The sequence below is a fragment of the Perna viridis genome, chromosome 11 (genome assembly GCF_037379345.1).
Source record: "Perna viridis isolate PV_CMFRI_1.1 ecotype Kerala chromosome 11, ASM3737934v1, whole genome shotgun sequence".
In the NCBI taxonomy this organism is placed as follows: Eukaryota; Metazoa; Mollusca; class Bivalvia; order Mytilida; family Mytilidae; genus Perna; species Perna viridis.
The window spans coordinates 39032703-39055550 of NC_142455.1; the positions used below are offsets into that span (position 1 = coordinate 39032703).

A 22848-nucleotide genomic window follows, 5' to 3' on the forward strand; every position below is an offset into this window, starting at 1 on the left:
GGGTAGTGCTAAGAATCTGGGTATATATTGAATGCGTTTGGACTATTTTGTCACAGGGACGAAAGTCCTACTGATATGTGATATTTTGTCGTTACCACTGAGTGATTGTCAAAGAAAGAACATTTTTGAACATTACACACATTAAATAATTCCAAAAAAGGACTTTGTAACTTGCTTAAACATTTGTTTTAATTTTTGGAATGTAAAAGTGTGTGTGTTATTTAGTCTCACTGCAGAACATTTTTGGAATGTAAATTAAGCATTTGAATTGCCATTAAATATTCTCAATAAAATACATTTTTATCACTGTTCATTCATTTGCGTGTTAATTTTACTTGGTATGTATTAAGAACTATCGCTATTTTGTATGCAAATTATGATCTGAAATCTTCTTTCTTGTAAAGTCAAAAAGAACCATTTTAAACGTGATCTCTTTTAATATAGGTGTCCTAAAAATTTTGAAAATGATAAAAAAAAAACAAAAACAAAAACAAAAAAAAAACAGTAAGAGTAGTCAAAACACACATCCCAAACCTGAAACCAATGTGACAAAATATGATGTTTTTTTCAATAATCAACTTATCAAAATACATGTATTCATATCAACTTTGAGGTTAGGCATGCTTGTTTTTACTTTACAATCTGGTTGCGATGATTGGCCGCAGACCTTCAATTTTTGATTCCACAGGGTTCTAAACATTTTCACTAACATTAATGGCTTAGCTTAAATTTATTGAAAATATCGATAAATTATGAAGAAAATCTATATATTAAATAGGATAATCAATTGGTTATCGCGAATGAATAATCAAAATATGATCATTTGTGTCAAGAACGCTTGAGGATTTAACTTGAGCAGAACAAGTTCCACACACTCGGTAAATCTAGGCCTTCTTTGGCACTCATGATAATATTTTGGTTATTCACTCTTTCCAATTTATTATCCTATTAATCCAATCGGCCGGAATACACCTGGAAAATCCCACTTGAAATATCGGTGCACGAGGTGTGATTTTTCCTCCGCTATTCCGCAATCCAAACTATTGAGCACTCATTTATTTTAGCCATTTTTTGTTATACATTCCGAACATTTGTTTTAAACATTTCACTCTGAATAATTAATGTAACTGATATTCTTGAACGGCATCCAAGTTTCTGCGCAGTACTACTTTTTCGTCTGACTCAGGCAAAAATTCATAGGAGGTATTAGGCCAATATGAAATATCCATCACTTAATTTATATACTTTTCCTTAAAAAAGTGTAAATATAGAATCTACAACGATAACGAGTTGATTATAGAATTTCTCACATCGAGTGAAATAAATTTTAGTTTTGATCGCGAGGCTTGACGAGCTATTCAAACTATAAAATTTATTTCACAAGATGTGAGAAATTCTATAATCAACTCGATTTCTAAGCCAATCGAACTCTGAGAACAAAAAAAAAGTCACTAGTGATGAGATCATTTTTTCAACACCGGTCAAGCGGTATGACAATTGAAGCAAAATTAGATAATGTCTTTTACATCTTTACCAATGTTCTTCTATTTCTGAAAATTAGTAACGTAACAAATGTACCATCGTATAAAAAAGGTCCTCAATAAGTGTATACACACCTTCAAGTGAGCTCTGAAAGGCCCTGACAACAGAAGTAGAATATCTACAGTAACAAAATCATGACACTTCTTCGAAATAAACTAAAAAAAATAAAATAACGAGACGAAGACACTTTAATGACCAACAATGTCAACACCAGGTATACTTAATGATGTAATGATATTAAAGCATTGAAAAGAAGTCGCAGTATTTTTATTCAATATTCTAAATAATTATATTTTTGTTAATTGTCCATGATAGTATCAACATTGACAAAGTATATGAGTTTGAAAGTGTACCAAGTTACAGTTTAGTGCTTTAAACACTATTCAAAAGAGAGTCACTAATGATAACTATTAGGTTGCTAATGTATTTATTTATTTTTCGGCTATATGCAAGTTTTTTTTTTCTTTTTTTTTTTTTTGGAAAATGTCAATTTGTAGTATTTTACTGCAAATTGTTTATCAATTTGTTGAAGGTTTATTTAGATTCTGACTATTGTTATGTCCAGACGATATAACTTTTAAAAATGTTCCAATTTCAATAATATGATGATTATTTTTTGTCTTGCATATAATTTAATAAGCATAGTGCAACACATGTCTATGTACCACATTTGTTTAGTTTCTTAATGGTGTAACCATGCAAGAGTAGTCAAGAGAACAAAGATTCTAGCGGAATTCAAAAGAGTGTAATCCACCGATAAAGACCAAACATGGAAATAAGGGTAACAACACAAGTACTGAACACTAATCCGATTCATAATCAAGTCAAGTTCGAAAAAAAGCAGTCAAAATAGATATAACACCATCGAAGCAGCTGGTACTGCAATAGTTCCGATTTGGTACAGGCATTTAAAACGAAATTGTGGGTTAAATGTATGTTTTACAGCGCGCTTAACACCCATCTTCCATTGCAGATTGATTATACCAGCGATGATTAAATAGCATTTGCTATTGCGTCAACAACGTAAATCAGCGGTCATTTCAGTACAAGGAACAATTCACAAAAAACAATAATTACTCATTTTGTACTGGGTATCAAGGCTTGATACCTAAAAAGAACAAACACTCACACAACAAATAACATAAAATAACAAAACTAATACATACATAGTTACAAAGGTACAGGTAAATGGGCAACTCGAACTCCACTACAAACTGAGAACACTGACCAGGTGCACCGGTAGGTAAAGCGTCCACTACTTTTCTAGAAACATCCACTAAGTTTCTCATAACAAATAATTTTTCATGGTACAAAAGGACACATTGTAACGATTCACGAGTTCATTATGACGACCATAACACTTCTATAGTAATGATTTCAATCTTGCAGTAATATAACACTGTTCCATAAAAAAGGTCTGCGTAGTTATGTCAATGTTTTGCATATCATATGATGTGTAATATGAAAACTCCATACGCAGGTGCTGATGGAATGTTGCCACATGTGAAATAAAAAAACAATACTGAATTACTGAAAGTAAGGTCATCGCGTTTGTCGTCTAGATTTGTCAATAGTTTTCCTTTACCATCGATCTCGAAGTGTAGATCAAGATATAAGACTGACTTCACTGTGTCTGTAGTATCCTTTATCTCAGGTTCCTTGGGGGTAGATGCTATGTATCAAATCCCGGAAACTAGGATTGTTTAAGGAAAATACGTCATCTATATAGCGGAACCTGAGATCAAACTAAACCATCTTCCTTCGAATAGATAAAATCCGCTCTAAAGTCAACCTCATAAGAATGAAGGAATAGGTCAGGAAGTATAATTTATAATTCACATCTGAACAGCACTAAGTAAGAGAATAATCTTCATATACATCAGTCAAATAAGTTTAGACGGAGCTACATAACCTTATTATACATCATGCTTTACTCAAATAGTGTGATGTTAACAAGTTGGGTCCACAGCGTGCAGAAAACATGTCGGTCATGCTTTTTTCATGCCGTCACAATTTGGCCACCGATCTTCAATTGTTGATTCAATAGGGTTGCATACAATTATCTGTCAATGACTTGTTTTCTGTTGCTTTGACCATATCTCTCGTTTGGATATAGGAAGTCACTTAAGTTGTCCGATATAGGCATTGGACATTTCCAATATAACCTTGGTTCCCTTGATTACTCTTTCACTTGAAATATCGTTGGAAGAGGTTTTTCACCGCTTATTCCCAAACCCCGTTATGCCAGAGCTTACCACAAACTACGCAGATTTTATGTATTGTGCAAGAATAATAACAAATAGGCTTCTTAAACAGGATTATAATGCTACAAGATAGAAGTCGTCACTACAGAAGTTTTATGGTCGTCGTCATCATAACCTCGTGGATCGTTACGGTGTATACATTTGTGCCATGAAAACTGATTTCTTCAACGTGCCATAGTTTTCCTTTTCTCGTTCGTCTACCCCGGACCTTCATGAGCACTTTAGCAGGTGTTTCGAGAAAAGCAGAGGACGCTTACCCTACCGGTGCATCTGGCCATGCTCCCAGTTCTTAGTGGAGTCCGAGTTGCTCATTTGCTTTTGTTACTTTATATGTATGATTTTAGTTACTTTATGTTCTTTGTTGTGTATGTCGGTTTTCCGTATCTGGTCATTGCCCCTGGATTACATTCTTTTGATTACCGCTATAACCTTGGTTCCCTTGATTACTCATCCAAATATCTGATCAAATCAAGTGTCTTTCCGGTAGTTCTGTCCGGTCTGGCTCAGGTCAAAGTTCAATTGATGAAGAGGATGATAAAATGAACATTAAATGATGATGAAATGAAAAATGGGATGGGACACAAAGATAAAGGGGTCGACAAATTTTGATTGCCACAGGAAATAGGGAGAGGTGGGTAGGGTCGGGCAATTTAGCCTCCTGTGGCGGAGCCCTATGGTTCCTACTCCGGGAGAATACCACAGTAGGGTTTTTTGTTACGCGCTAGGAACGTGGCATCTTTCCCAACACGGTGCACCACTATGGTTTGCAGTCAGGTTTTCCATATTATAGCCTGTTACACGCCAGGGGTATCCCATTCCACCACCTGGGCACACATCCCAGTTGCTTCAGGCCTATTCTGTTGACATTCGGACCTGCACAGGTCCTATACATAGACGTTTAATGACACAGGGCTATCTAGTCAATCATAGTATTAGCAGATGTTTTCTTACATGTTTAATTAAGACTTGTTAAGTAGTACTCCAGCAAATAGTCATGGAAATTCTGAAATATGGGATACACCGAATATAAAAGCTACAGATTTAGATTTTTGTTATTAAGTTGCTTTTTAGGTCTATATGATGAAATTTATGATCATTCAATTCAATATGCCTGCTGTCAGGAGTCATATTGAAAATCCAGTAGTTTCTATTGCATTTCAGTGTCATTTGCAGAGTTCAGTCCCTTAATTCTTAATTCTACATTGCATTCTACATAATGTTCATCTCATATATATACAATGTAATTTTCTGTTTACTTTAGCATTTTAAATGAAATATAAAAAAATGAAAAAAAATATGAAGGCTTTACAACCATGTATCACATTTTTCATGATTCTCAGCTGGAGTGTTACTTAAGTCTGTGGTCTATTGGATCATCAATTTACATAATCTCCTCGTTTTGTTTTGACTGTTGTTGCAATAGGTTAATTAATTTTACTGATAAGGGTTAACTGTCTTGTTTAATGGCTCACACTAAAACGTTTCATGTTTTTTTCTGTACCCTCAGTCATTTCACACAATGAAATCGTTTTTATGCCGGCGTCACACATTGGTGTATTACTGCGTATAGAACGCGAAAAAAATCAAACGCGCTGAAAAATTGCTGATAATTTTGGACGCATTCAACTTGTCAATCATCGTTGTAGTGTATTGAAAATCCACACTAAGCGCATATAGGCGTTTTGTTGGGCGCCAGCGTTTCTAATTGGAATATACTTCAACAAGATAAAAGAGCTCAGAACGTATGTGACGCGTCTCGAACGTACATGTACCTGAAACGCTTTGGCGTGCTTTGGGCGTACCTGAGATTTGATCTATTCATTATCAGGTCCGTGAATACAGGAAGCCCGTTCAGACCAGATTTACTCGGACTGTCGCCACCACAAAATCAACCTAGAGACATACATCCCTTACACTTGTTTTTTTTTTTTGAAGATAACTTTGATATTGATAACTGGGTAAGATCTTTAACTGTCATGAATGTAAGACATGCTTGTATTGTTTTGTAGATTTAGTAAATTTATATTAAAATCATTATCTTTATTTCACATGCATGCCTCAAGAATTGTAAGTTGTTAAAGTATATGCTAATAAAAGAAAAACATGGCACCATCTTAAAATGTTAGTTGTTATTGCGAACCACTGAGTCGGCTCAAGTCATTTCCACAGCTAGATAACAATAGTACAATCAAATGTACCATATAATTTTGTCTTATAAAGCAGCTGACCCAGAGGGCGAGTTAACCCGGTGATTGATCAGGTTCCTCTGCATTGTCTCTTCTTAATGTCAATATTAGCAGCGGTTGCATTTTGAGTATCCTGTAGATTCGGTCTCTCTCTCCAATCTCCTGGTATAAGAGCCCTGTTGATGTATTCTACACGTATTATCATTTTCATATTACATGACACCTTTTAATGGACAATATTAATGAACATTTTTGCTGTTCAAATTCAATACATGTACTTGCATATCCCTAGACAGACAGTTTGGTTTAAACATATTTTATTTGTTCAAAACAAAATGGATCGGACACAAGTAAATCATACGTATGAAGTCCTTTCCGCAATACGATATTAACAATGAAACATGTGTACATATGAACATGCGAGTAATTGGTTATATCATTAAACATATAACAAAGTTCTTCTGAGAAGTTAGCTACAAAGGAGAAGAAATTATTTGTACAGATTTGACGGTGTTGATAAGTATAGCCCATTTAAGACATATTCGCTAGTACTACATTAGACTATTATGAATCTTTTAGACCGCTTTATGAAAGCGAAAACGTAACTAAACACACTCTTGTTTTCAGCTAAAGATAACTCTTGATTTCCAGAAACTAATAAATCAATATCAGATGGGATTTTGTTAGGTAGCCAAATGAGATCATTGATAAGTAATTCCCTGTATTCCCTGTACAATGGACATTCAAAAAATAGTGTTGGGCATTTTCAATTGAATATCCACAGCGACAAGCCGGATCTGAGATAATGTTAGCTTTACATAAATCATTGTTTAAAAATAAGGCAGAACATCTTAATTGTGTAAGTATAATATTAAGTTTTCTTGGACCAAATGAGAAGTATTCTGAAATTTCAGTTTTGACAGTTCTTCTTTTAAATGTCATTTTAAAGTGTCCAATTGATTTTGAGTGGCGTATAGAGAGGTCAAGAGTATTCCATTCTTTAATTGTTGCAGGTATGAATGAATCCATAGTTGAAGAATCTACAAAAATGTACAATGATATCTTCCACAGGGGGTACGTTGTTGTACTTTGTATATTAGGAGGTACAAGATTACAAAGATAGTTAGGAGCGTTATTATTTTCCATATTAAAAAGCATTTGTAGTCTCCTTTTCTTTCTTCTTTCTGCTAATGTATCCCACCCAACTTCTTGATAGACTAATTCTTTTTTTTGTAAAAATTGGCAAACCAGTTACTATTCTTGCACATTCTCATTGTAATTGTTCCAATTTATTAGAATTACCAACACCACAGTTACTTCAGCAACTTCAGTTACATATTCAAAAATAGGTCTAATAAAATCAGATACAACTTTTCTAAGGTTTTCCTACCTAATTGATGATTTAATTTGCGTAGCACAATTAAATGTTTGGATATGCTTACTATTGTATTGTCAATGTGCTTCTGCCATTTTGCATCATTAGAAAAGGTACCACCCAAGTGATTATGGGTGTTTATAATGGAAATATTTTTTTTTCCATTTAATCCAAAATTGAGAGTAGGTAATGCATTATTGGAAAATATCATAATTTCTGTTTTATCAGGATTGAAGGACATGTTGCCATTACTTGGACCATTCATCCAGCTTTGCCAGATCTTGATCAATTACAGGTTTAAATTGTTCATGATTTAGACTGGAAAAAATGAAGGAAGTGTCATCGACAAATAATGTACACAGTGAAAAAAGTGTATCTGCTATATTGTTGATATATATTACAAAGAGCAAAGGTCCAAGTACAGATTCTTGGGGAACACCCGCCTGAATATTACAGGTGGAAGACGAAGATTGGTTTATTAATACCTTTTGGTTTCTTTCAGAGAGGTAACGTTTGAACGAGTTGAATAATGAGCTCTTTATCCCATAGGCTTTCTGTTTAAGTAGTAATCCTTCATGCCATACTTTGTCAAAAGCTTTTGAAAAATCACAGAAAACAAAACAATGTATTTCTCTATTTTCAAATGAATTCAATATGCAATTGTACATTTCTAATAACTGGTGAACTGTGGAATATTTTAGAAGGAAGCCTGACTGGTATTTATAAATTAAGTTATTATTGTACAAATGATTATATACATGTTTGAAAATAATTCTTTCCATAACCTTTCCTACACAGCTTATCAACGAAATCGGCCTATAGTTTGAGGGCAATGACTGGTCCCCCTTCTTAATTACAGCAAAAACATTTCCCATCTTTCACTGAAAAGGAAATTTACATTGTTGCAATGACTTATTAAATATTACTTTTAGAGGAATAGCTATTTTTTCGAGGGATTTTATGACTAATGATATCTGGACCAGATGCTTTATTTGGCTCAATTACCTTGATAATATCGATGATCTCATTTGTTTCAATATCAATTTCAGATAAAAAAGTTTTCTGTCCTAACACAAAATTCTGGAAGAGAAATATTAGTGTCATCTACGCGTGACATATTTGAAAAATATTCATTAAGAAGATTTGATTTGTCATCGTCATCAAAGGCAAAATCTCCAAACCGTGGATCATTTATGATGTTTTGTAGTGGGGGCATTTGACTTTTCCCTTTGGAAGATTTAATTAACATCTTCATTAGTTTCCAATATGTTTTTGGATTGCCGGCATTATCAAGTATAATATTATTTAAGTTTTGCTCGATTTTTTTCTTTTGCGCTTTTCTTCATATTATTGACTTTCTTTCTCTGCTGTTTGTACTTTGTAATATCATTGTCTGTTTTGTAATGAGGGAGCGTTTCCGTAGTAATTGGTCTCTTTTCTTTATTTCTCGTCATAGCTCACTATTAAACCATGGTTTATCGTTTGTTCTAATAGTTACATATTTAGTGGGTATGGAGTCTTGCGCAATTTGTAAAAAAATATCGGTAAAAATGTCACATGCGCCATCAACATCTATGCTGTCAGGAAGAAGTGTTGCCGAGTCAACGTCGTCTTGTTTAGCATTAAATTTCACTCTGACAACAGACCCATATTTCACGTTTATACGATGTTGGTTCCGTTTTAGGACATTCAAGAAAAGTGACAGATGCATCATGATCACTTATTACTCGGGGGATTTCTAGTACATCTGAGTATATACATTTGAGAGAGTCGTTTAAAATTATCGGATCTAGAAGAGTCCTACTATAATCAGTAATCCTTGTTGGCTTTCTTATTACATTTATTAAATTGAAAAGATTGATAGTGTCAAGCAGTTTATTATTATTCATTTGGAATAAGTCTGAGTTTAGGTCTCCGACAACCGCAATACTTTATGAGTAATTTGACCGTGTCCAGTCAAAATCGTCCGTCCATTCTGGTCGATATGTATTACAAATAAGTAATATCTGGCCTTTTGTCCTGATTTTTACCCAGAGTGTTTCATCAGTCTGATTTTCTAATTCGGGTACACGATCGATGCCCACGTGATCTTTAACTTAAACGAGAAGACGTCCCCCAAACGTGTTCCTATCTTTACGTACTATATTTGAACTGAATGAATCGAGTTGGATATCAGTGTCTTTTATTGCTGGATTTAAATGTGTTTCAGTAATCGTTAATACGTCGAACTCCTCAAAGAAGTCATTTAGGAATTCAAGTTTATTTCTGATACTACGGATATTTATATTACATTTATAAATACACTTATCGCCAGAACTACTTGCGTCGGTTGAAGGACCTGGATTTTGTTTCACATTACCAACAATTAAAATGAAGTGGAGTACTAACAGCTGGAAAACGATGTCAATTTTTGGGAACCCTGACTGTAGCAAAGTCAAAGCTATAATAACAACTGTACAATGTAAGTTAATTTTGATAAGTTCTAAAAAACTGAATTGACGAAGGGATTGGGGGTCTTTTTTTACTCTACAATGAAACAGACCTATGGCAATCCTGTAGGTCACAAGGTCACTAGCCATCCCCTTTCAGTTCAAAAGTAGTGACATTGATCAGGGATCGCCATATTTCTGAATTGTAAACGAACAGTGATAGGCTTTTTCATAAACACCATACAGGTCAGATAAGGAGGAGAGAGAAAGAAGTAAAAATATTGAAAAGAAATATGTACAAAGGCATGTTTTTTTCTGTTCAGTGAAGTGATCATGTTACTTTTGGGTTTGATAAATATTTTTGTAGAAAAAAAAAATGCTTTTAAGTAGTAAGTTACTGTAAAATATTACTTTTACTTCCAAACTGTTGTTACTGTGAGCAAAAACATTAATAAGGAACTGTTGCAATTTTTGTGATCATGTGAAATGTTCACAGCCTACATTTTATACATATTACTTTTCGAAACATAGATACAGTAGGTAGCAAAATCTTAACACGAGCAAAACAATGCATAACATCTACACTACATGTAAATTATCTTATATACATGTTCTTTAACCTTGTGACAATTGAATTGATAAAAGGGGATAATAATTATAATAATGATGATAATAATAATAATAACAATAATAATAATAATTGATAGCTGAATTATGATTTTAGTTCGTTATGCGGATCGGCTTAATAATTGTTTTCCAAATTTATTTTTTTCAATTTCTTCGCTATTACTTAGTAGTGCTCAAGTTGTTAATCTCAGATAAGACATACAACGATGGTTTGTTTTACTAATCATATTAGATGTCTTTGTTACCAAAAATAGATTTATCGCAGAAAGTTTACTCTACATGTACATGTATTTCTTCCAGTTCTATACAAACAATTTGTTTCAGGTAATTGTATTGTAACTGTCAGGTGTATCAATCAATACAGTACTGTATAATACCTGGCTAGCTAAATATGGAATGACAACGGTTAATTCACCTGTCTATTGGACAGCTAGTAGAGTGGACCATAAATTTGAATATATTTATAAGCAGATACACATCCCGTCAATGGTAAACAAACAGTCTAAAATAATCTAATCCATAGACATTAAAAATAAGAAAAATTGCATGCATAAATATGACCGACAGTTATGATATAAATGTCTTACCGGAACCATGTTTATTGCTTAAAAATACGATGCTGCATTCTCTGAAGAATTTCATCGTACATTTAAACGGGCATTTGCATGAAATTCTTAAAACTTGTCTGTTCCTCTTGTCTTAGCTCCACTAATAGTTGATCATAGAATCCAAATTGTTTTCTCCGAGATACTCATGGTTGCTGCCATAACCGTCTCATCTGTCCTCTTTGTCGACGCATTTCAAATGTTTATGTAAAATTTTGTTTTGTATTGATCTTCATCAAATGCATGAATGAGTAATTTTTCATGTGATCATATGATAAATTACGATAAAATACGGTATATTAAAGCTTACGAAGACAACTAACTGAATTGAATTTTGTGAATAGGATATTGCATGTAGAATCATTAAGATGTATGATCATAACAAAACAATATTAATGGTAATCATATTTTGCATCTGAGTTAAATGTTGTTTACAAATACCAAATGTTATAAAAAAAAAACAAACAAAGAAGTAAATGAAAAGAAAGCAACGTGTCTTATAACATGTATAAAGCATATTTTTTTAACTGATTATAATTCGGTTTTCTGAACAAAAACTACATCAAACACTAGAAACAGTTTTACATTGCACAAAAGATATTTAAAAAAAATAAAATAAAATGTTTGTATGCACGTTTAATCAAAATTATTAAAACAATAGTTTTATGCGTATATGTCTCAGATGATATGATATACCAAAATCTAGTACATCCGATAAGCACAGAGACATTTAGTATCGTTTCAATAACCAACCTACAGTCGCTATATTGTGTGCTGTGTAAAAAATACCCCTTTCAGTTTTGATGCAAGCCCATTTCTTAGTTGTGTACTTAGTGACTACACTTTTAAAAGAAATCATGTTAAGTTAACCAAATATTCAAGAACATATTTCATAACAATTTGAATTCTTTTACGTAGCATTTACATATATCAAATACTATCTAAAGGAAAGAACAAGGCATTTTATATAGTATTTTTAACGTTTTGGATAGTTTAAATGACATATTATGCAATTTATGTTGAATAGAAATGTATCCGGTACCTAAACAAGTGCTTGATTAAACTGATATTGCATTTTTTCTGCAAGTTTTCCTTGTATAAATAAATATAAATAACGATACACTGTTTGATACTTGAATTAAGATTCACACTTTGTTGTGTGCTCAAACCTTCGATGTTAAAAAATAAAGCAATCAAAAAAACAAACGTAGTTATCGATAGAAATGTTGATTTGTTAACGAATATCATTTATTTATTTTCTTTAATAGAAAAAAAAAAAAAAAACAACATACAACGGAAGACATCATCTGATATCAAAACGTGTATGTGTATGACATAGTTATGATCAACCGAAAATAAAAAAAATATATTTACCTTCCTCAAAGGCGGTTGTCGTTGTATCAGGTGTATGTCTACTGATGGTAATTACTCTTAAACTGTCGTCTTTAACTATCAGAAACCCAATATTTGTAATGACAGTAACATGCTTCATCGGGAATCCGTTGGAAGTTCAACCTCCGACCATCGACCAATAGTTGTACTAGGGGTATTAAGTAATGATGAGTACCGCGAAAGAAGAGATATTCTTAGAAAAACATGGATAAAAACAATAAAGCAATTAAAGCGCAAATTGCCATTCCGAATCATCTACAAGTTTTTCTTAGATAAAAATACTACGGACACCTACGACGAGAGCACTCTTTATCAAGATATAGTGTATCTCAATGTACCAGAACATGGGTACGCTAAAACGTTTGGCAAAACAATGTATGCTTTACTTAAGTACATACACCAAACCTTTCCGGATGCTGATCTAGGAATACGGATCGATGATGACGTATTTATTTGTGTACCTCAAGTATTCAATAAGCTGGAAAGGCTGATATCTCCTAATCTCTACTATGGTTGGCGGCACGGAAAACAAGATATTATTGGCCCTTCAAGCATTGATGAAATGTTTCTAGCTGTAGGAAAAAATTTGATCAAATGGGTGGCAAGTCACGAATTTTGTGATTCATCTGAATGTGGTGACGATACACTAAAAGAAGACAGGCATGGTACAACGTCTCTCCGTAACTGGATTATGGAATACAATAAACTTGATTTCCACAGTGACAACGAGAGAATACAAATGATTCAAATGGTAGCAAACAAGAGTATGGTAAAATGCGAGACTTCTTGCCCGCATGTGAGCAGATGGGTAGACATGTGCTGATAATACAATATTCGTGTCCGGCCTAGAGGATTTCCTTTGGATTTAATTTAAAAAATCAAACGTTCTTCCAGGTGCCTGTGTAGAGTGTACTATGATAAACTTAGCGATAATTCAATCATTACCCAATGAGGAGTCAAATGTAAACGCTATTTATCGTTTAACGTAAGATCCGTTTAATTTCACAGCTAAGCCCGGCGTTGACAAATTGTTTGTGCTTCCTCGATATACATACACACCGTTTAATGCACAAGCTACCTTATGGTTTCCCAGTGCTTTTAAATATATGGCTCTCCCAGTAAGTGTGACTGGAAGGGTAACAGACATTTGGCGAAGCTATATCGCTGAATATTTTTTTAATAAGATTGGTTTAAGAGTTGCTTTTTCGCCTCCCTATGTCTTTCACAATAGAACTACTCACAGTATTATGGGGGATTTTCATGCAGAAACTCCTTTATACGAGCAAAGTGGTAAATTGGTAGAAGTTTTAGCTACCAATGATTACCAAGACTTAATTAGTCTATATGATGATTTGTATGAAAGGCTTTATTTAGAAGAAGAGGATTTACAGTTCATAAGAGTATGGGTAAAAACATTTGAGTTTGTAACACAATAAACCAGTATTAACATTGTTGATTTACATATTTAACATTAAATGTGTACGACCAAGACTAATATCTTCTCGACAAACGTGATGACTTTTCATTCATTAGTGTCAACTTTCCTTTTATCTGTGACAACATCCCTTCAACACCTGCGTATGGAATTTTCATATAACAAATCAAGCCAGAGGTTCTCATAACTACGCTAGACTTCTTACAGTTAGGCTTCTGGCAAAGGGTTATGTTGCTACAAGATTGAATTCATCACTACAGAAGCAATGTGCTTGTAACTGTAATGTTAAGTTCTTTAAGGTACATCAACGTAAGGAACCTTGAAAATGGGATTTTCCAAATATTTTACACCATTTATATAACGGAAACTAAAATATGGGATTATGTCACGTTCTCTGTTGAGTGTGTCTATTTTCAACTGATTTCCACTGTGATCTTTTTTCCCTTGAATACCTGTTTAAAGGTATTCAAAAAGAGGTGTTTTTAGCATTCTGAATACTGTAAAATTGTGAAATCTTAATGTGTTATTTTCAGTCAATGGGCCTAAAACAAGTGTATTTGGACATTACAGCACAATACCATTAAACAATCACAAGGTGTATAAAATGCTTTTGTTGATTTTGAAGGTAAGTTTGCATGAATGTGTTTTACCTTGTTTCACCTTGCTGTTAGGCGGCAGGGATTAAGTTATTTGGTGTGATCAACACTACCCCCTTTAAAATCTGAATATTATGGGGAAAAAGGTATTATACCATTAAACACACATAAAAATCAGTTCAAAAAGGTCGGCGTCCCTTAATACAATGAAAATAAAGAAAATGAATATAAATTACACAAATGTACAAACTACGGACTACTAGCAGTAAAAGGACATGCCAGCTCCAGACCAGTTTAAACCTACAAAAAATCCCCATCCTATGCCAAATCAATCCAAATTCTTCCCTTGCGGGGTTGAGAATTACGGTTCATCATAAGTCATACAATACGAACATTTCATGTCCAAAAACTGCTTAAAAATAGTGTTTTAAGTCTCTATGTAAAGACATTATTAATGAATCAATGTTTAAACCAAACAAAATGATATCCTTAATGATTTGACAACAATATCATAACTCTATCCCATACGAATGAGCATATTCAACGGTTCAGTTAAATTATTCGTGCTTTTTGTAATATTAAAGGATGAGAGATACTCGCACGTATTAATCCTTTACAAGTACATCTGTATTTGAGATTGAGTTCCTTGAATCGGTTGAAACATTTATTTTTACGAGGTTATGATATCGAAAACTTTGATGTAGCAGTAATTCTGTTATATAAAGATTTTTGTCGTGAAAATCCAAAACATTGTTACAAATACGAGCAAATCGAACCAAGTTTGATATATAAACACCTTATTATGGTGACAAGAGGACGTCATCATCTAAAAACGGATAGTTGACAATAGGAAATACAAAATCATCACTTTTTTTCGTTTTTTTTTTATTATAAGTTTATTTATTAAGGTTAGTGTGTTGTTTCTAGTCAGGACTTTTGAGTTAAGAATTAATCCAAAAAGATTTTACATGATTTTATGTTTTACAAAAACGTTACCAACAAAATTTCCCCATATTTCAAAGACAAATCCATACCAATAATTTCATATTCCTATACTTCTCCCATTGCATCAATTATTTTCAATTATAAAAAGGCTATTGCAGAACCTCGAGATTGAGGACTTCAAGGCTAAACCACCTGACTGTTCTCGAAAAACCCCTCCATTCAAGTATGGTCCTTCTGGTCACGTCGTTACGGTAGATTTAACCATTATCGTAAACGAATCTCTACGTAATATCCTTTCTAAAGGTCCCAAGTACCGTGAACCACGCTCCAAAAATTGGAATTACAACTTTAAAGTTCTTATGGACGCCGTCGAGGACTATGCAAGAAAATGGATAGAACGAGAACAAGAAGACATTGATTCTCTGTCAGAGTGGTTAAAGGCCGTCTTTAATTTTGAAACGAATGAAAGTTTTAAGAAGGTCAATGAGTGCCAAGGCTACATCAGTTTTCTAAGACCCCGATGTAGCAAAAACATTGTCTACTGTAAATGACAAATATGTTGTCGTACCAGCAAAACGTTTTATATCCAATGTTTATTATCAGAAGTAGACGTAGAAAATAATAGCAGTGATACGACCTCTACTGCTACCTTTCTCTCCAAAGAAGAGATTGTGGAACACCATAAGTCTGTGCTATCCTCTTTTGGTCTCTCTTCCAAGGACGATCACTGTGATATACCGTGTATGTACTGGTTTCCTAAACTTCACAAGAATCCATACAAACAACGTTTCATAGCTGGATCTGCAAAATGTACCACCAAACCTCTTTCAAAACTTTTAACTTCTATACTCACAACTGTCAAAGAGAGTCTGCAGTCCAACCACAACACTTGTTACTCCCGTAGTGGTATTAATTCAATGTGGATCCTGAAACAATTCTAGATTAATATCTGAATATAATAGCATTAAAACCTATGATTTTTCAACACTGTATACTTCTATTCCCCATACTCAGTCAAAATCCCGACTTAAAATATTATACATCGTTGTTTTTCAAAAAAAAGATGGTACACCTAGATACAAATATATAGTTTTTGGTAGAGATTCATCATATTTTGTAAGAAATAATTCCAAATCATCTTCCAACTATACAGAGGAAGATGTTTACAAAATGCTGGAATTTTTAATCGACAACATATTTGTCCAGTGTGGTGGACGTGTTTTTCATAAAACGGTCGGCATTCCAATGGAAACAAATTGTGCTCCTTTACTTGCTGACCTATTTCTTCACTCTGATGAGGCTGACTTTGTAGCTGATTTGATCAAAAAGAAAGAATATCATTTTGCTAGATCCTTCAATCTCAGTTTCAGCTATATAGATGACGTATTATCTTAAAACAATCCCAATTTCGGGGATTTGATACATCGCATCTACCGAAAGGAACTTGAGATAAAGGATACCACAGACACTGTGAAGTTAGCCTCATATCTTGACCTACAATTAGAAATCGATGGTGAGGGAAAACTATTGACCAAACGTTACGACAAACGTGATGATTTTTCATTCAGAATTGTAAACTTTCCTTTCATCTGTGTGGCAACATTCCTTCGACTCCTGCGTATGGAGTGTTCATATCACAACTCATACGTTATGCCAGAGTTTGCCGAAACTACGTAGACTTCTTGTATCGCGCTAGAACTATGGTGGTCATCATGAATTCGTGGATCGTTATGATGTATCCATCTGCACCATGAAAACTGATTTATTCAACGGGCCATAGTTCACCTTTCCTCGTTTGTCTACCCCGGACTTGACTTTTTATGAGCAACTCGGCGGGTGTTTCTAGAAAAGCAGAGGACGCTTACCCTACCGGTGGACCTGGTCCATGTTCCAAGTTTTTAGTGGAGTCCGAGTTGCTCATTTACTTTTGTTACTTTGTATGTATGATTTTAGGTACTTTAGGTTCTTTGTTGTGTATGTCTGTTTTCCATGTGTGGTCTTTGTCCCTGGATTACATTCTTTTGATTACCGCTATAACCTTGGTTCCCTTGATTACTCTTACATGAAATACAATTTCCGGAAGTATTTTAAAATTTGTGAAATGAAGCTGAATAGATACAATTATGTGTTTAAAAGTTTGACTTCTCAATTTGTTTTCCTTTGTTAGAGATTTTAAATCTTTAAGGAAAAAAAATAAAACATCTTAAAGATTGGAACACATAGTTGCAAGTTTATATCAAGCGTTAAATTAATTTCTTCATAAGCAATACTGCTTCAATGTCATCAATACTCGATTTTCAGATAGTCTGGTACTGGAAAATAAATGAAATAAATAAAGACTGAAAGATATATAAAGCAAATGAATGAAAGAAGGAGACTCATAGATTCGGTTCACACTTTCATTTTCAACTTTCAGTATATTTGTGCTGAGATTTTCTGCGATATCGTTTCCCTAGACTACAAAGGCCTATTCGACTTCCAGTAAATACGAACATGAAAGTTGATTAATTTGCAGGTAGTGTTTATTCATTAAGTTACATGTAGCTTAATTTCGATGATATCGATTAGAAAAAAAAAACGGTTAAATTAAGTAAGAAAGGTATTCCATTGTTAAAAAAATGTTTATTTGGCCTTGTGAGATTTGTTCCGTTAATGATATATACCATAATCATGAGTGACACATGCAGAAAAGTCAATTAGTTTATAAGATATTTGTGAGATTTATTTTACAACAAAAAAAAAAAAAGAAAAAAAAAAAAAAAAAAAAAAAAAAAAAAAATTATGTCATTATGCAAGTGACAATGCGTCTATGATAATGTGTATGTCAGGTTAGGGGTGTTCAAATCTTAAATTTCACAAAGGGTCTAATAAAAAATCAAAATCAATATAATAATTAGGTTGTTTTTTTATGTATAGATCGATCCCATGTCCCTATGTATGCAAAGCCAAACTAAAGGAGATGTGTGATTCTAATTGGCCTACCCTACCTGTTCCCATTCAAACATAATATACCCTTCATGTTTTGTTCTACTAATTCTACTTACAAAAATGTCAAACACTTAGTGACCCTTCAATCCCGCCCCTCTCTATATGTTCCTAACTACATGAAATATTAAAAAAAGTGATAAAAGGAATAATTAAAAATGAAAAATCAACTAAATTTTACTGAAGTAATATCATACATAACGGAAAGTTAACAGGAATCGATGAGCACAACATGATGCTTTTACAATTAAACATGTATGCCAGCACTTTAATTGTTCTTCGGTCCTGATAAAAATGGAGTGAGAGATACACTTCAAGACATCAAATCTAATGTTCTTTAGGCTTAGGGACCATGTATTATTTATCTTAAATGGTGGGCCGGCAAAATTTATACTTACATTGAACAAATATGATTGACCGCCCCCCCCCACCCCCCTTCCAATTTCAATTTACGGAAAAATGTTTAATCAACTACTAAACAAAATTTGCCTCCCCCATTCAATGCATGGAGCATTTTGAATCGCTTCTATCAAATGTTTATTCATTTAACAACGAAATGTCAATTTTAATGTCAAAATGATTCATGAGTGTCAGAGTTTATTTCCTATTGAATGCATGTAAAATTTCAATTTTAAATGCCAAATAATAAGTTGATATCAAATTTCATTTATGGTTCAAATGTGTTCAGTTTTTAAGAAAATGTAGCCAATGCTATATGCTTACAATATTTATGTTTCTTTTCTATTACAGAATAAATAGGAACTTAATTTCAGCGGCGAAGAATGTCTAAAAACCTCAAATTTCGTTATTTATTAATGATAATACTACCTGATTAGATGTTAATTTTAACAGAATATCTGACCTGTTTAATATTGTGTACATTTTAAATGCAAAACATTTTTAACATATCTGCAAAATCTTAATACATTAAACAATGGGATGTCAATTTTACTTTCAAAATTATACTCGAGTGTCAGTATTTATCTCATAATGAATGCCTGTATAATTTCAATGGTATGACATTCACAATTTGATGTCATTTATTTTAATTTTTAGGTCAAATGTGTCAACATTTGGACAAAATCTGGTCAATTTTATTTGATTTCAATGTTAATAATTCATTCCATTTAATGGACAAAGGTTGATTAGGTATTCATGAATCGTTACAACGCCTAAGTTGGTGTTGAATCTGAATGATGTATTTGTCTTGAATGACGTTTGGTATAATTTGATGACATAACATCAGGTGCGTTTCTGTCAAATTACATGAGAAATCGACAACTAACTGTCGTTTTTAATGTTAACATTATACTTGAGTGTAAGAATATATATTAAGTTAATGCATGTATACTTTTGATAATTTTAAGTATAATGTCAGCAGTATAAAAATGCACATATGCTACCTATAAAGATTTTTAATAAGCAGAAAAGCAGAAATTGCATTGATAATACACATGCATTGTTTTAATATCCAGACTGAAGCTTACATATACATCAAGACTGATCAGGGTTTAATTTTATATGCAGGCTGAAATATAGCATACATAATACACAGAAAATAACTTCGTAAATAAAATGGAGTATAGAGGTGTTTTTTTGTGAATAGACAGAAGGGGTTTTATACGTAGACTGTAATAAAATATATATTACATACTCTGGATGTGATTGTATAAGACGACTGGAGTATGGAAGCTCGTGAGTGATATTATATCCAGACTTTGACATGAAAGAGTCATTTGATATTCACAGGGGGCGATTTTTAACGCAGACTGGATTATAGGAGTGCATCTTACATACACAGTGAAAAAATATGTCTCTACGGTAGGGATTGACAGTTTTCTCTTCAATACTCTTTATCCCAGAGGAAAACCGCAAGACCAAAAATGTGGGCTCACATTTATAGTTGCTGTTGCTGGCAATAAAACACAATCCATACAATTTTAAATGCTCATTTTCCCATTCGTTTTTGTTTGTATTCATATCTTTTATGGTATGATTTACTTTAGGATCTTTCTTTCTCGACTTGTATTACTGGTAAGAGTTTTATAGTTTTTTTTTGTTTTTTTTGCATTTAGAATATTAGTTTCATTACTAATTATACATATATTTCCATCTTCATCTTTCAGGGAATTACTTGTTTTTATGCTTGATGAAACTTTTCCAAGCTCCTTCTTACTACTTGATTTTTCATTTAACTTACACTTTGTGACACATAATATATATAACTCTTAAAGCTCATTTCCAATGTTTTGGGTGTGATGAATTAGAATTGGGGTTTGTCATGTTCTTTTACCTCAGTTTCTCCTTCAAAGAATTGTTCAATCATTAAATAATTTTTTTAAAAAATCTGAGATTTATTGCATCGCACCTTTTCAACACATTTGACATAAAGAACACCACATCGATTGAGAAGTCTGTTTTATATATAAACCTGGTAAAAAAGGTAAAATGAATATCAAGGAAAACTTTATCGAAAAGGCTAAAATATTGAAAATACTATGAACATTGGGATTTGGTCAAAGGAGGTAAAAGTGCAAAAAACATCAACTGGTAAGGAAAAGCAAAAGCTCACTAAAGACTATAGGGAAAGTATATACTGTGTGTGGTGGTCTTTTATAAATTATCCCGTTGAAAAATATACAGATTAAAGCATTAATTACACATGTCATAATTCCTCTTTTATGATATTTGAACGAAATGAACATAATCGATTTATGAATAGTTATCTGAAAACTACACAATATATTAATATTATACAATCTCATATGTTCGTGTTTTATTCCCAAAGCATTATTAATGTTTGAATGATTTTTAAGATGTACAACGACTTTTTTATGTAACTGTAAATTTGTAAATTAAATGGTTTCCAAAGAATAGAATATATGTCTAACAAAACTAATCAAACACTACATTACAATTTCTTTTATACAACCCGTTGCATTATGAGAACCTCTAGATGTAATAGTCCTAACTAGAAACTTGATGAACAATACTTTTTAAATACAGGATTTTATGTGCCACACTTGAAATTTTTTTTTTTTGCCTATATATAGTTGTTCTTTATCATGATCATGTTCACCATTTTTTTTACATGAAACTTAAAAATATATGATATCAAATATAAGGTCGAGGGTAAACTATTTACAAAGACAATGACAGAAAAAAAAAGTGGCGAATAGCCAAGTCCTTTGACTACAGTGTCCTTTATGTAGATGATGTATTATCTCTGAATAATCTTTTTTCAAATAATTCCAACATCCAATCTATCCAAACGAACTTGAAATTATAATAACAACAGATGCATTTTTTTCTGTTTCATACCTAGAAATTAACTTTTGAAATTGAAATTTTATAACAAACTTTATCATTTAGACTTCCCAATTGTAAACTTCCTCTTTCTGAATCGCAATGTACGCGCATCTCCAACATATGGCGTATACATTTTACAGTTGGTCCGTCTCTGTTGAACTTGTTTTCTGTACACGGACTAATATCCAAATTGACACTTTTTTAGCAACAGCCCAGTGGTTTAAACGTGGAACACAGGTTAAAGTAAGGTTACTGCGTAGAACATCCTATTTTAAACGTTGAAATACAGTTATGTACTTCAAAGCTAAAATGTGGGCGTTGAAAGAGTACTCAAGGGAACCAAAGTTATAGCAGTAATCAGAAGGATGCGATCCGGTGATAAAGACCAGACATGGAAGACAGACATACATAACAAAGAAACTAAAATCATACACACAAAGCAACAAAAGCAAATGAGCAACTCGGACTCCACTAAAACTGGGAACATGGACCATTTGCATAAGAGTAACCGTCCTCTGCTTTTCTAAACACACCGCCGAGTTGCTCATAAAATTTAACTTATGTAGTGATGACTTCAATCTTGTAGCAACATAACCCTGTTCCAGAAGCCTATTTGTTAGAATTCTAGCGCAATACAAACGTTGACTGAAGGTTGAACTGTAACATTAAAATTACAACGGTGAAGCAGAGTTGGATATTGGTTGACTTGTGCAACGTTGAAATTGCATCGGTAAAGCAACGTTGAATATTGGCTGACTTGCTCAACTTTTCTCTCCAATGATGGAGCAACGTTGGATATTGGTTGACTTGTTCACAGTTTACACTGCAACGATGAGGCAACATTTGCTCTATTTCCATTCTACATTCAAAAACCATCTCCCATATATACCCCATTGCATCTTTCTTATCGAATATTAACAAGATCAAATTGTACATGTTTAAAATTCTGCAACATTTAAGGTTTTATTTTTTTGCTAAATCAATAAATATTTTCATATCAATAAACTGTTTAAAAATATTTTCCCCATTCTCTCCATCAAAAATCCTCATTCACCTATACATCATCCCAATCACCCTCCATAAGCCCACCCATTTCCCATTCCCAATCCCCATATACCATAGAATGGAACGTTTTTCCTATACAAGTAGTGTACGTTA

The 22848-nt window shown here is 33.1% G+C and overlaps 2 long non-coding RNA genes and 1 pseudogene across 2 annotated transcripts; 2 read left to right on the plus strand and 1 right to left on the minus strand.

Annotated features, from left to right (window-relative positions):
- Nucleotides 1–5787: 5787 nt before the first annotated feature.
- LOC148604016 (uncharacterized) lies at nucleotides 5788–11256 on the minus strand. The gene is made up of 3 exons (XR_015916251.1): nucleotides 11011–11256; nucleotides 7853–7962; nucleotides 5788–6181 (listed from the first exon to the last, which is right to left on the minus strand). It is a non-coding gene; the product is annotated as an uncharacterized LOC148604016 (long non-coding RNA).
- An 83-nt stretch (nucleotides 11257–11339) lies between these two features.
- Nucleotides 11340–21518, plus strand: LOC148604017 (uncharacterized). Its single transcript, XR_015916252.1, has 3 exons — nucleotides 11340–11426; nucleotides 14389–17911; nucleotides 19909–21518. It is a non-coding gene; the product is annotated as an uncharacterized LOC148604017 (long non-coding RNA).
- LOC148604018 (uncharacterized) lies at nucleotides 12497–14309 on the plus strand (annotated as a pseudogene).
- Nucleotides 21519–22848: the final 1330 nt, after the last annotated feature.